We start from the raw sequence: 14,654 nt of genomic DNA, 5'->3' as shown, positions 1-14,654 counted from the left end.
TCGTGGCCCCTCTGGTTTTGGTGAAGCCGCTCATTAAAGCTAGCATATGTGGTTTCTGATTAAAGCACTTCCTGTTCCTTTAATTTGGGACTGTGAGGTAAAACACTTTCCTTTCAAATTTGGTAGATGAAAATAATTTATTGCTCCCTGGGCGGAGGGGTTGGTTAGCAGGAGGGAATGAAATGTATTAAACGCTTGTTTTGGGAGTTGACCAGCAAGATCTCATTTAGCCTTCATAATAGCATCTGAGGTAGACATAATAAGGCTAATTTTATAGGTGAGGAAATTGAGGCTCAGAGATCTTGAGCAATCGGTTCAAGATCGCCTAGGTGGTGAGTGGCAGAGGTTGGATTTGATCTCTGTAGCTAGTAAGTACCCTTGCCTCCGCGCCACTGGGCTATTAGCTCAGTACTAAGGGGAGAGATCAACCTCTTTCCAGGGTCCCTCCCTTTCTCTGGCTCCCCACTGGGTCCCACTGCTTCCGGTTCAGATTTAACTGGTAAAGTTTTAGTTGATAACCATATAAGCCTTGGTGTTTTAAGAAGACCATAGGAAAATCTTTCATACCTCCAAGAGTGAAGCCATCTGGTGGAACGGTGAGGATGGTTGGGCTAGTGGATGGGAGAAGCCATTTTTGGACACCACACTTGGGGTTACAAAGAAAGGGGAATCCCACCCTTCGTCACCCTTGCTCCTCGAAGGATGTTTCCTTCTGTGCTAGAAAGCTAAGGCTTGGAAGAGCATCACTAGTCAAAGCTCTGGTGAAGGGCCCACTGCTACTGCTTCTGAAGAGGAACTGTGGGTGCCTATCGATATATATATATATTTTTTTAACAATTTCATATGCTCATTTTCTAGTTTACCTTTCCTGTAGGCCCTATGGTACTATGAGTGGAGTAATTAATCTACTTGGTTAAAAAACAAAATGCTCTGATGAGTTAGGAAAGCATTTCAATTGTTGTCTTTTACAGGCGGTTCGTCTCAAACCTTAATATGCATGAGAGTTATCTGGAGATCTGGTTGAACTACAGATTCTGTGTCAGTAGGTCTAAGGCGGAGCTTATCATTCTGCATATTTAATAAGTTCCCATGTGATCATAGGCTTGCCCAACGTCCACACTTTGAGTAGCAGAATTTTAAGGCTCCTTCAGTTCTAGTTAATAAGAACAATTATGGAGCTTTTCTTTAAAATCTGTGTATGTCATTGTACCACGTAGAGAAGTAAATTCTGCTTGATTATGTTAAACAGCACTGGTGATGCTGTATTATTCACATGATACCGAATATCTGTATTAAGCTTTTCAAAATGTTGTCAACCACCTAAATGTTGCACCTATATAATTGCAACTTCCAGATGTAGGAAGACACTAAAAATGAATTTCTCGCTTTTCGTTCAGAAGTTTAGTAGTGTGCAGAAACTTTTAATATTGGCGTAAGACTTTTCGACGCATCTTAGCGTTGGTTAGTATGTGTGCATCCCCAGTCCTGTGATTATTTCAGTCAAATTTGCTATTTGTCATAGCACTTATTTTTTAGAGTGGCAAATGCAGTAAACCATGCCTTCTCCCAGAGGGTTCTATTGTCTCCAAGTGGGGAAAATTGGTTCTGGGGGAAGGAAATATCTTCTATATTATAGTAGTCTGTGCCCTTGTAAAGGACCCTAATAGCACGTAAACAGATACAGAGTATATCTCTGGTTTTAAACTTTCATCAGGGGATGGCTAGGGAAGAAATGTCTGAACAATCTCCTTAGGGGGTGTGCTAAGGAGAACAAGGTTGAACAAACAACTGTAAATGCACTACATATACTTATTCAGTTGAAGTCAAAAAGATTTTTCCCTAGCTTGTTCTCTCTTTGTGTCTTGCTTTGTGTCTGCATCCTTGCCACAATTGTTTAAAGTATCTGCCTCCAGAAGAGGGATGATTTCTGATTTTTCCCCCATATTTCTTTACTTCAGGAATATTTTCTTCTATTATATCCTTAAGTGTTTTTAATACTTTAATAAATTGTGAGAAATGTGACATAAAATTTACCATCTTAACTATTTGTCAGTGTATAGTAGGGGGCATTAAGTACATTCACATTGTTGTGCCACCATCACTACTATTCACCTTCAGAAATTTTTCGTTGTCTTAAACTGAAGATCCACATCTACTGAACAATATCTCCCCATTTTCCCCTCCTCCAACCCTTGGCAACCACCATTCTCCTTTCTGTCTCTATGAAGTTGACCATTCTAGGTGCTTCATGGACATGGAATCGTAGGGTGTTTGTCCTTTTGTGACTGGCTTGTTTCACTTAGCATCTTATCTTCAAGGTACATCCGTGTTACGGCAAGTGTTGCAAATTCCTTCTTTTATAAGGCTGAATAATATCCCATTATACATTCCCCATTTTGTTTATCCACCCATCCCTCAATAGCCAGGTAGTTGGCTTGCTTCTACCTTTTGGTCATTGTGAATAATGTTGCGATGAACATGGGTGTATAAGAATCTGTGAGTTCCTGCTTTCAATTCTTTTGGGTGATGCCTAGAAGTGGAATTGCTAGATCATATGGTAATTCTATGTTTAATATTTTGAGGAACTGCTGTACTGTTTTCTATAGCACCGTGGTACTTGCTTTTTAACTCATTTTGTGCCGTGTTTGGTGGAGTGCAGTGACAAAGTGTTTGTACGATGAATATATGACAGAAAATGATAGGAAATTGAGAATAAATAATCTGAATGACTCAGCACTACGACTATTAAAACAAATCAGCCTCACCCTCACCTGTCCACATACTACAGTGAACACACAAACAAACGCGTGGCTGTGAATAACTCCCATGAGAATCATGGAGGGAAGGCACTTAGATTCCATCTGGGTCAGATCCTCTTGAAAATGTGTGCCCCTTGCTATGGATTCCCACATTTAAAAGAAACTTCAAGAGGCTGGTGGGAGGCTCAAGGATGAGAGCTACAGAGGTGATCCACAGATGTGGATGAAGATGAACTAAACCAAGAACACCTTGAGGAAGGGAATTGTGTGACTTCAGATTTTCACTTTCCTCTCATCCGCCTCCTTCTCTCTCCTCCACAGTGTAAGCAATGGTCACTCCATGAGTTTTAGTTGGACACAGAATGTGGAAAAAAAATCGGAATAACCCAGAATGAAAAAAAATAGTGAATTTTAAATCATTTTTTAATCTGTGAAAAAGTATTTTGAAGATTGTAAGAAGTTTCTATTTCATACCTTTGTTGAGGGTAAAGGAGGTGGGTTTAAATAGGGAAGTCAAGGGTTGGAGGAAATGGAAAATGATCCCTGGGCAAGGCTGCTGAGTGTCCCCTTAGCATCTCTAGTAACATGAACTGAAACTATCTGAACGGGGCAGACACTGATGCATCAAGGACCTTCCCAGGCCTGCTGCTCTGTGCTGATGTTTCATATCTTTTAAACAGGCAATGAAAACAGTTCTGTTTATCTGTGGTCCTGAACATCATCTGGCATTAAGACGAGAAAAGGAGTCTTAGATACAACACTAATGTGTAAATCCAGAGATGGTGCTAGATAGGTTGCAGCCAACCGAAGTGTTTGTAGCAAGTTGGAAGGGAACTGTCTGGTGATAGTAATGTTGAAAGGACATGCCCTCTGCATCTCGTACCTCTCTTGTGTTTGTCAGTTATCCACATTTCATGGTGGTTCGTTTGGGGAGGTCTCTTTTAAAATGCAAATAGTCAGATGACTGTTTATGTCTCAGTGTGATTTAATTTTGAAATGCCTTCTTGAAGTTTTACTGGAAGGGAAGGGCATGCAGACTGCCCTGATAGGACTGCAGATATGGGGCGAGATGCGGTAGTAGGAGCAGCACGGGAAGTGCCGTGTGGAGGTTAAAATCAAACTCCCACAACTCTCCGTCACCTGGCTCGTATTTTTGTTCATGGTGCTACCACTGTATCAGTCTTAAGGTGTTGGGTACTCCTGACTCTCTCCTATCTTTCTGTGTTCAGTCTGTTGCCAGCCCTATAGATTATTTGTCTGAAATGTTTTTTTAAACAATTCCTCACTTCCTATTCCCATAGGCACTACGCTCCTTCCATCCTTTAGTACCTGTCCCCGCTGTGGACTGTCTCTCCTGATCACCTGTCTCACCTGCTGCTTTGTCTTTCCTAAAGCACGGCTTTGGTCATGTTTTTCCCAGTTTAGAAATCCTGAATGGTTCCCCATGGCTTATCACATGAACTCCAACATTTTCAGTGGCATCAAGACTGTAGTCCAGTCCAAACTTGGCTCCATGATTCCCTCCTTCTATATTCTCTTCAAGTTTGGCTGGTGGTCCAGAGAAGCCAAAATGCTTAACAATCAAGTACTAAATGGGGCTTTGAAAAATGGATAGTAATTGCAACTATCATCGTTGAATGTGTACTGTACACTGTGTGCTGGGAGTTGTGCTACGCATATTATAACGTACATACTGATTGGATATAGTTAATATTTCCATTTATGGATGAGAAAACAGTCTCAGAGAAGTTAATTAAAGCTGTTAGTTAAGTGAATGCAGCTGGGATTTGAATCCAGGTTTGTTGGACTTCAAAACCCTATGCTTTTAAGCAAGGGATGAAGAAAATCAGGCAGTAATTCTAGCTTGGATAAAAGTTGGGGACAAGAGGGGCACCTCGGTGGCTCACTCAGTTAAGCATCCAGCTCTTGATTTCGGCTCAGGTCATGATCTCAGGGTTGTGAGATGGAGCCCCACTGGGTGGAGCCAGTGTGGAGCCTGCTTAAGATTGTCTCTCCCTCCCCCTCTGTCCCTCCCCTGCCCTCAAAAAAAGAGGTAGGAACAAGAATTAGTGTGCTGTTTTCCAGGATCACTCATAAAGACTGCATATGGAGTAGTAAATGGAAGTATGATGGGAGAGCGCATTAGTTTGCTAGGGCTGCCATAACACGATGTCACAGACACACATAAACTGGCATATTAGTATCTAAATCAAATTGCTAAAATCACACAAGATGATGTACCATATAGGTAAAGTATTTGACACATCCTCGACATGTAATACATTTTAGTTCCTTTCTTGCTCCTGTAATTATTATGACCTTTGAGTGGTCATATACCACCTATTTGTGTGTATGTGGTTGGGAGGACCAGGGAGGGATAGATTACATATTGGACAAAAACCTGTCTAGTTATAATGTGTATCTCCACAGCATGCCCCCCCCAGAGCACTTTCACATTTATGCGGACTGGTTAGGAAGGAGCCCAACGTATTAAAATAAAATCACAACTGTGTGGGGTGCTTATCTGGCTCAGTTGGGAGAGCAGGAGACTCAATATCGGGATTGTGAGTTCGAACCCCACGTTGGGTGTAGAGATTACTTAAAAATAAATGAGCTTTAAAAATCATGATAGAATTTGGAAGTCAGAAAACTGACTATACTATAATAAACAATGATAAAGATTCACTAAATTGGCCATGAGATTTAGTAAACAGGTTCTCCTGTTAACGTCTCTTCATTTTTCTCTGTTTCTAACAAGCGTGCTCAAATTTCATCTCTTGACCTCATTCTGGGTTTTACGGACTTGTCCCGTTCCCATCAGCCTATATTTTCCTTTACAGTTTAAAAGTTCCATAAAATTCTAGCAAGCACGGTCTGGAGGAACAAAAACAAACAAAACCAAACCAAAACCCAAAAAACTAAAAAAACAAAACAAAACAAAACAAAAAAACCCAAAACCCCCCCAAAAATCCCAATCCTCTAAAGAGTAGAGGATAGATAGAAACCAGTCATGTTTCTCATGTGTTCCGTTTACTTTAACTCTCCGAATGCAGGCCTGACCAGTGATTCTCAGCCCTTTATTTCCCCCAGCACACCTGAGAGATAATGGTATACTCCCATCAGTAAGGTGCTTTCTGGCTACCACTGTCATCAAAATGGGGTCATGTGGCCCTTGAAAACACACTTCCTCAGTGTTTATCTTTTTTTTTTTTTTTTAAAGATTTTATTCATGAGAGACACACAGAGAGAGGCAGAGACATAGGCAGAGGGATAAGCAGGCTCCATGCAGGGAGCCTGATGCAGAACTCGATTCCAGGACCCCGGGATCACGCCCGATCCTGAGCCAAAGGCAGACGCTCAACCGCTGACCCACCCAGGCGTCCCTTCCTCAGTGTTTCTGCTAATCCTGTAAGGAGGGATTCCCCATTTGTCGGAGAACTGCTTTAAATTACTTTATCCTACAATTCTAGTGCCAATTATGCCACTCATACTACCTGAAAAAGAGGCTGGAATTTTACAAAAATCTTCACCTGTATGAAATACAGACTGATTGAGATTTTTCTTTCATTATGATTCCTTAGAAAAAAGGAGGAGGGCGGACTTGGTTTAAATGCCTATTTTACCTATAGCTGTATGTCATGAGACGCCGTACCACAGCCAGCAGCCCCCTGGAGAAAATTATAAAGAAAAGTGATAAAGTATGTTTATATGGACTGTTGGCACCCACATAAGTACAATGATCCAGGAATCTTAAAGTACAGGTCCAGTGAGTAAAAGGAACAGAGACTTGATAGAAACCAATAACACCACGAATAACCTGCTATGAAAATTTAAAAAGGAAGAAAAGTAGATGCAAGCAGATTGTCTGATAAGAGCAACCAGATTGCAAAATGCCTGGAGTTTTAAAGAAAGTCACATTTACTTTCTCATAAATAAATACTGTTGCAGAGCAGGGGTTAGGTGCTCTTGATTTGGGGAAAGCACGACTTAAGGGAAAACACAAACAAAACTAAGTTTTTAGGTTGTATGTTTCAAGATTCTCAAATATATGCGTCTATGTGTTCATTTATCCAAAGGTATTTGTTAAAGAGCAAGATTTTATTTTAAGAAAAGATAAAAAGACAGTATTCAGCAATCTATTATTAAATTTAATTCTATTGATTATGAAAATTAATCTATTTATAGTTTAACTCAGTAAATATTTATTGAGCACGTACATGGTTCTGGGCTTTCTTCCAGAGTACTGAACAGAAAGACAGGTCTGTGTCCTCACGGAGCTTACGCTCACCTGTAAGAGACAGACAACACCCAAATAGCTATATAAATATAATGCCAGGGGGGTAATAATGGGCTATGAAGACAAAGAAGGCAAAGGGAGAGAACCAGATAGGCTACATTAGCCGGAGAGGTCATGTGAAACTATTTCCCAAACCTATGAGACAGCAAAGCAGTTTGAGAACTGAGAGTTTTTGTCTCCGATGTTTTTGAACTCTGAGCAAGCTCCCCAACTCCCACAGATTGAACTCTGACCTGTCTGAAGACTCTAGATTCCTATCTCCAGCTCTGACCGTTTCTCTGAGTCCTAATTCCATGTTGCCACGTGTATAATCAAGGGATCCAAAACCAAACTTGCCATATTCCCCCTTTTCTTCTCCACCCCCACCTAAAACATTATCTTCATTTTTCTAGAAATCTCTAGAGGACTTAAAGATTGAACTCTTTCAGCACCTTTATTCCACTGTAGAAAAGTCCTAATAGTTCCTTGTCTAAAATGCTTCCCACCTACCCCGCAGGTCCTCCTCAGTACCATCACATTTAAGGGCAGCTGGAGGGGTGCCTGGGTGGTGCAGTTAGTTTAGCATCCAACTCTTGGTTTCTGCTCACTGGCTCAGGTTGTGATCTCGGGGTTGTGAGATCGAGCCCTGTGTGGGGCTCCACACTCAGCGTGGAGTCTGCTTAAGATTCTCTCTCTCTCTCCCTCTGCTTCTCTGCTTATGCTCTCTCAAATAAGTAAATAAATCTTAAAAAACCACACACACAAAAAAACAAAACAAAACCAAGAGCAGCTTGAAGTTTGTTTAGGAACACCACGACACCCATATTTTTCCCTGCTCGACCACAGTTGGACCCCATGACTGCCCATATCATAACTAAAGTCCTGTGCTTGGTTTTCACCTCTAAAATCCAGCTACATCAAACCTATGTGTTATGGACTGAATTGTGTCCCCACCCCCACCCCAAATTCATATGTTGAAACTCTAACCCCTGGTACCTCAGAATGTGACTGTGTTTGGTGCAGGGCTTTTAAAGAAGTAATAAAGTGAGGCCATTAAGACATGCCCTAATCCAATCTGACTGGTGTCCCTATTAGAAGAGGAAGAGACACCAGGGATGAGTGCCATAGAAAAGGTCACCCATGAACTTGGTGAGAAAGGCTTTAGGAGAAACCAACCATGCTGACACTTTAATCTTGGATTCTAAGCCTCCAGAACTGTGAGAAAATAAATCTTCATTGTTTAGGCCACCCAGTCAGTGACTTGAGGCTCAGAAATTAAGGAACAGGTCGCACAGCTGGTCAGTGCTAGAGCCGGATCTGCAGGTTTCAAAGCCATGACACTCTTGTGCCTCTGAGCACCGTTGCTTAAAGCAGGGGTTGGCAAACTTTTCTGTAATGCACCCGATAGTAAATATTTTATTTTTTATTTTTTTTGCATATTAAATACCTCATTTTTATTTATTTTATCTCTCTCTATTTTTTTTCTCTCTATTTTTTAATTGAAGTTCGATTTGCTAACATGTAAAACCCACTGCTCATCCCATCAAGTGCCCCCCTCAGTGCCTGTCACCCAGTCACCCCATCTCCCCGCCCACCTCCCCTTCCACCACCCTTGTTCGTTTCCCAGAGTTGGGAGTCTCTCATGCTTTGTCACCCTCTCTAATTTTTCTCACTCATTTCCCCTCCTTTCCCCTATAATCTCTTTCACTATTTTTTATATTCCTGTATGAGTGAAATCATATAATGTTTGTTCTTCTCCGACTGACTTACCTTTCTCTCAGCATAATACCCTCCAGTTCCATCCACCTCGAAGAATGTTTTAGATTTTGTGTACTAAGAGACAAGGTAGAAGATATTTTGTAGGCACTTCTATAACCATTGAAAGTGTAACTATTTAAAAATGCACTATTCAATTAAATATGTACTAAGTAACAGGTGGTTGGCTACTTAAAGGGAGTTTATGGTAGAGTAGAGTAGATGGACTCCTAAATGGGTAATTTCAACACAACTTGAGAGTTCTGATGGGAGTCTTTGTGGAAACACAGAAAAGGAGCTTTAAGCCAGACTGAGGGTGAGAGTGAGCGTGGGGAGGTGGAGGGTCAGGGAAGGCTCCAGGGGTGGTGGATGTTAATCTTGAGTCTTGGGAAAGATGAGCATGAATTGGCCAGGTGAGGAAGGGTAAATATTTCACATAGAGGGAACAACAGTCAGATCTATGGCAAAAACTCTATTCAGTTTTGTATGACTGCAGCTAATGAGGAAATTGAGGCTTGTGAGGAAGGCAGGGCTTGGACACTTGCCATTCCAAGAAGACTGAACCTGCTACTGAAGATGACAGGGAGCCATCGAAGGATCCATAAATAAGGTAGGGCAATTAATAGATTTGGTCATAGGTATGACATGCTCATGGAAGTCTGGGGGATAGGTTTTAAGTGGGGAAGGTTGATGGGTAGTTATTTGGCTCAGGTGAGAGATAAAGGCCTGTCTTGGAGAGTTTAAATAGAAATGGAGAGGAGAGGAAAGTTCCAGAACCAGGTGTTCAACAATTATGAATACAATCTGGAATTTTAGTTTGAATCATGATACTACCTGCATTCTTTCAATAAATTTTTTTAAAAATAATGCTTATTTTAATTTAAAGTCATTTTGCCAACATGTAGTATAACACACAGTACTCATCGCATCAAGTGCCCTCCTCATTGTCCATCACCCAATTACCCTATCCCTCCACCCTCCTCCCCTCCTGCAACTTTCTGTTTGTTTCCCAGAGTTAGGAGTCTCTCATTGTTTGTCTTCCTCTCCAGTTTTTCCCACTCAGTTCCCCTCCTTTCCCTTATAATCCCTTTCACTATTTCTTATATTCCACTTTTGAGTGAAACAATATGTCTTTCAATAAAATTTTAAAAAGATGCTTACTTACCTATTTGAAAAACTGTATTTTCTAAACCAGAAAAAAATTGATGGCTCGAATAACTAAAGCAATCTTGAGAAAGAAGAACAGAACTGGGGGTTATCACAATCCTAGATTTTAAGATACACTACAAAGCTCTAGTGATCAAAACAGTAGGATACTGGCACAAAAACAGATGCAAAGATCAACAAAAAAGAATAGCCCAGAAATACAGCCCAGGCTTATGTGGTTAGTTAATCTAGGATAAAGGAAGCCAGAGTATGCAATAGGGAAAAGACAGTCTTTTCAATAAATGGTGCGTGTTGGGAAAGCTGGACAACTACATGCAAAAGAATGAAATTGGACCACTTTCTTATACCATACAAAAAACCCTCAAAATGAATTAAAGACCTTAAGGTAAGACCTAAAACCATAAAACTCCTAAAAGAAAACATAGGTAGAAAAAAAAAAAAAGAAAACATAGGTCATAATCTCTTAGACATTGGCCTTAGCAACATATTTATGGATATGTCTCCTCTGGCAAGGGAAACAGAAGCAAAAATAAATGATTGGGACTACACCAAAATAAAAAGTTTTCGCACAGCAAAAAGAAAACCATCAACAAAACAAAAAAGCAACCAAGTGAATGGGAGAAGATATTTGCAAATCATATATCCCATAAGGGGTTAATATGAAAAAATATAAAGAAGCTTACACAACTCAACACTGAAAATACAATCAATGACAAAAAATGGATAGAGGACCTGAGTAGACATGTTTCCAAAGCAGACATACAGATGACTAGGAGACATATGAAAAGATGCTCACATCACTCATCATCAGGAACATGCACCTCAAAACCACGATGAGGTATCATCTTATCCCAGTCAGAATGGCTAGAATCAAAAAGACAAGAAATAACAAATGTTGGGGAGGACGTGGAGAAAAGGGAACCCTCCTGCACTGTTAGTAGGAATGTAAATTAGGGCAGCTGCTGTGGAGAACAGTTTGGAGGTTTCCTGAAAGTATTATAAGCATACCATATGATTCAGTCATTCAACTATTGGGTATTGACCTAAAGAATATGAAAACACTAATTCAAAAAGATACACGCACCTCTGTATTTATTGCAGCATTATTTGCAATAGCCAACATTTGGAAGCAGACCAAGTGTCCACCTAGGATGAATGGATAAAGAAGATCTAGTGTGTGCGTGTACGTGTGTGTGTGATGGACTACTACTCAGCCACAAAAGTGAATGAAATCTTGTCATTTGCAACAACATGGATAGAGCTAGAGGACATTATGCTAAATGGAATAAATCAGACAGAGAAAGACAAATACCATATGACTTCATTTAGGTCTGGAATCTAAAAAATAGGAGAAATGAACAAACCAGACAAATAACCAGACTCTTAACTACAGAGAACAAATTGGTGGCTGCCAGAGGGGAGGTGAGTAGGGGGATGGGCAAAATATATGAAAGGAATTAAGAGATACAAGCTTCCAGTTATAAAATAAGGGATGAAAAGTACAGCATAGGGAATACAGTCAATAATATTAAGTAACAATGTATTGTGACAGTGACTGTACTTATGGATCGCATTGAGTAACGTATAGAATTGTTGGCTCAATATGTTGTACATCTGAAACTAATGTAATGTTGTATATCAATTAGACTTCAAAAGCAAATGTAAAAAAGTAAAAAAATTAGTGAGAAGAACAGTATTATTTTACATTTTTGCAAGTCTCTTAATGTCTGACTTCAAAGAAGATAGATTCTTATATGTTTCTGCATTTAAGTTGTTGCAATATATTGTTTTGGTTGAAATCTATTAGTAGTCTTTTTCAGATAATTGTGGTTATTCTTTTTTTTTTTTTTAAAGGTTTTATTTACGTATTCATGAGGGACACAGCGAGAGAGGCAGAGACATAGGCAGAGGGAGAGGCAGGCCCCTCTCAGGGAGCCTGATGTGGGACTCGATCCCAGGACCCCGGGATCACGCTCTGAGTTGAAGGCAGATGCTCAACCACTGAGCCACCCAGGCCTCCTTATTCTTTAATATTATACCAGATAATTGGTAGTTCATCAAAGGATAAATGAGATATGGAGCCTGAAACCGTATCAGTGAATGTTTTTATACTCTTAGTACATTAATATCTACTGATTTCTGTCTCACCTTGAATGAATCTTTTAACCATGTGTGGTTTTGTAATGTCTTACATTCTTCAGTTGGAAAATATTGAGTTATGCAAATTTTCCAAATATTACCACATTTTGCTATATAATATTAAAAAATCACATTTGTTAATAACATAATACCTTTGACCTCAAAAAAAACATCTTCAAATACTGGGAAGGTGGGCAGCCCCGGTGGCTAAGCAGTTTAGGGCAACCTTCAGCCCAGGACGTGATCCTGGAGTCCCGGGATCGAGTCCCACGTCAGGCTCCCTGCATGGAGCCTGCTTCTCCCTCTGCCTGTGTCTCTGCCTCTTTCTCTCTCTGTGTGTCTCTCATGAATAAATGAATAAAATCTTAAGAAAAAAATACTGGGAAGGTATCTGGGAGCCTGGCTGGCTCAGGTGGTGGAGCATGCAACTCCATCTCTGGATTGTGAGTTCAAGCTCCACGTTGGGTGCAAAGATTACTTAAAAAAATAGAACCTTAAAGGGGCGCCCGGGTGGCTCAGTTGGTTAAGTGTCTGCCTTTGGCTCAGGTCATGATCTCAGAGTCCTGGGACCCAGAGGAGCCCCAAGTCCAGGCCGGGGAGCCCCAAGTCCTCAGCAGGAAGTCTGCTTTTCCCTCTCCCTCTGCCCCTCCCCCTGTTTGTGTGCACTCTCTCTCCCTTTCTCTCAAATAAAATCTTGAAACACACACACACACACACACACACACACACACACACACACCAAAAAACTAAAAAATAAATACTGGGAAGATACCAAGCTCAGGATGTCAGAAAGTTCCCTAATTAGAATTTTCATTTGAAGGATTGGCTTTTATCATTGGCAATAAATACCGTCAGTTATTTCTTAACATGACAGGCTTACTTTGTTCATTAGAAAAAAGAAAACAAAAAAACTTATAAACATCCAAGTCAGAATAACCACAATTTGTCAGTCAAGTAAATTGGTGTTCCATGAAAAATCGTGACTAGTTCAACTCACAACTCAAATGGGATTGGAGTAGAACAAATGGCAGTATATTCTCATTTAATTCTTTCAGTCTAATGGACCAAGTGCTTTTCCAATCATCATAGAATATTAAAAATATGTGTATTTCAAGGCTCAATATTTAATACAATTAATTACTGTAACTATTTTGTGTGGGACTTTAAGTAAAACTAGCTTTTTAAATTTTTTCCCTTTCTGCCAGTGGTGATGAATACAATGACTACTATTTCATTTTGTTGCCACTGCCTTGATTTGTTGTTAAGGCACCAGGAGTTTACCACCCCCCCATTGCTTTTGTACCATCAGTGCAAATGTCAATACAATTATTCCGGGATAAAAGATGAGATTCAAAAAGATTATTGTACACTTTGAATGTTTCAGCATCTCTTCTGTTTGTTTTCAAGTGTTCATATAAAAGATCTTTGTAATGAGCACTGGGTGTTATATGACTGATAAATCACTGACCCCTAGCTCTGAAACCAATACTACATCACATGTTAATTAATTGAATTTAAATAAAATTAAAAAAAAAGATCTTTGGTGATTAGCCAGTGCTAATACCTGATTAATACAACCAAAATAGCAAGTCCAGACAGTCTGTAGATCTATCCATTTCTAAGGCAAAAAAGTGCAGTACTGCAGACAAGATCAGCTTTCATGTTTGCAGTCGAATCTTAATTTGATGAGTTGCTGTATCATTGGAAAGGGCAGGGCCATTATTTCTTTTGCGGTTTTTTCAAAGTCTAAAAGGCATTTAGCAAAATAAATTCTTCTACTGTTTCAGCCAATGCACTCTAATTACTTGCCCCATGAGATACTTCACTGGCTTTTTCATCTCCAATCTGGAAAGGTGCACCAAATAAGTTTTGGCTTTTGAAAATTTTATTACATCTATGTTCAGAAATTCAGTACCTTTTTTTTTCTTTTTTTTAAATTTTTATTTATTTATGATAGTCACAGAGAGAGAGAGAGACAGAGACACAGGCAGAGGGAGAAGCAGGCTCCATGCACCGGGAGCCCGACGTGGGATTCGATCCCGGGTCTCCAGGATCGCGCCCTGGGCCAAAGGCAGGCGCCAAACCGCTGCGCCACCCAGGGATCCCCAGTACCTTTTTAAAAACTTTGAGTGATTGACTTCAAAATGGTGTTACAACTTAATTGGCACCATACTATTCAGAAATGTTCTATCCTGTAAGATACAATAAGGTAATTTTTTTATAGACAATAAATTGTTAACATCTATAGAATTAAGGGAAAGGTAGCCATCATCATATTTTTTATTTCTTATTTACAGTGTCTTCCAGTTGCTTTGGGGCAGATTTCTCCTTCTATGACTCAGGGAACCTCTCTGATATGTCATTTTCATATTTTTTCTTATCTTTATATGTAGATGGAGTATCTGAGCCTTGAGGAAATGAGTCTTCTGATTTTCCTTTTAAAGTAAAAGATCAGGCTCTAGAGTCAGACACATGAGGATTTTAATCTCTTCCGCCAGTGATGAACAGTGTGACCTTGGACAAATGCTCAAGGCTTCATTTTTTAAATATAGCTCCTG

At 40.0% G+C, this 14,654-nt stretch overlaps 1 protein-coding gene across 2 annotated transcripts in view; it reads left to right on the top strand.

Moving 5' to 3' along the window:
• NFKBIZ (NFKB inhibitor zeta) overlaps positions 1 to 14,654 on the top strand; it is a 30,673-nt gene that overhangs the window by 1,904 nt on the left and 14,115 nt on the right. The window lies entirely within an intron of this gene.

This window comes from Canis aureus, chromosome 35 (assembly GCF_053574225.1).
Source record: "Canis aureus isolate CA01 chromosome 35, VMU_Caureus_v.1.0, whole genome shotgun sequence".
In the NCBI taxonomy this organism is placed as follows: Eukaryota; Metazoa; Chordata; class Mammalia; order Carnivora; family Canidae; genus Canis; species Canis aureus.
This window is presented reverse-complemented; position numbering and strand designations above follow the sequence as displayed.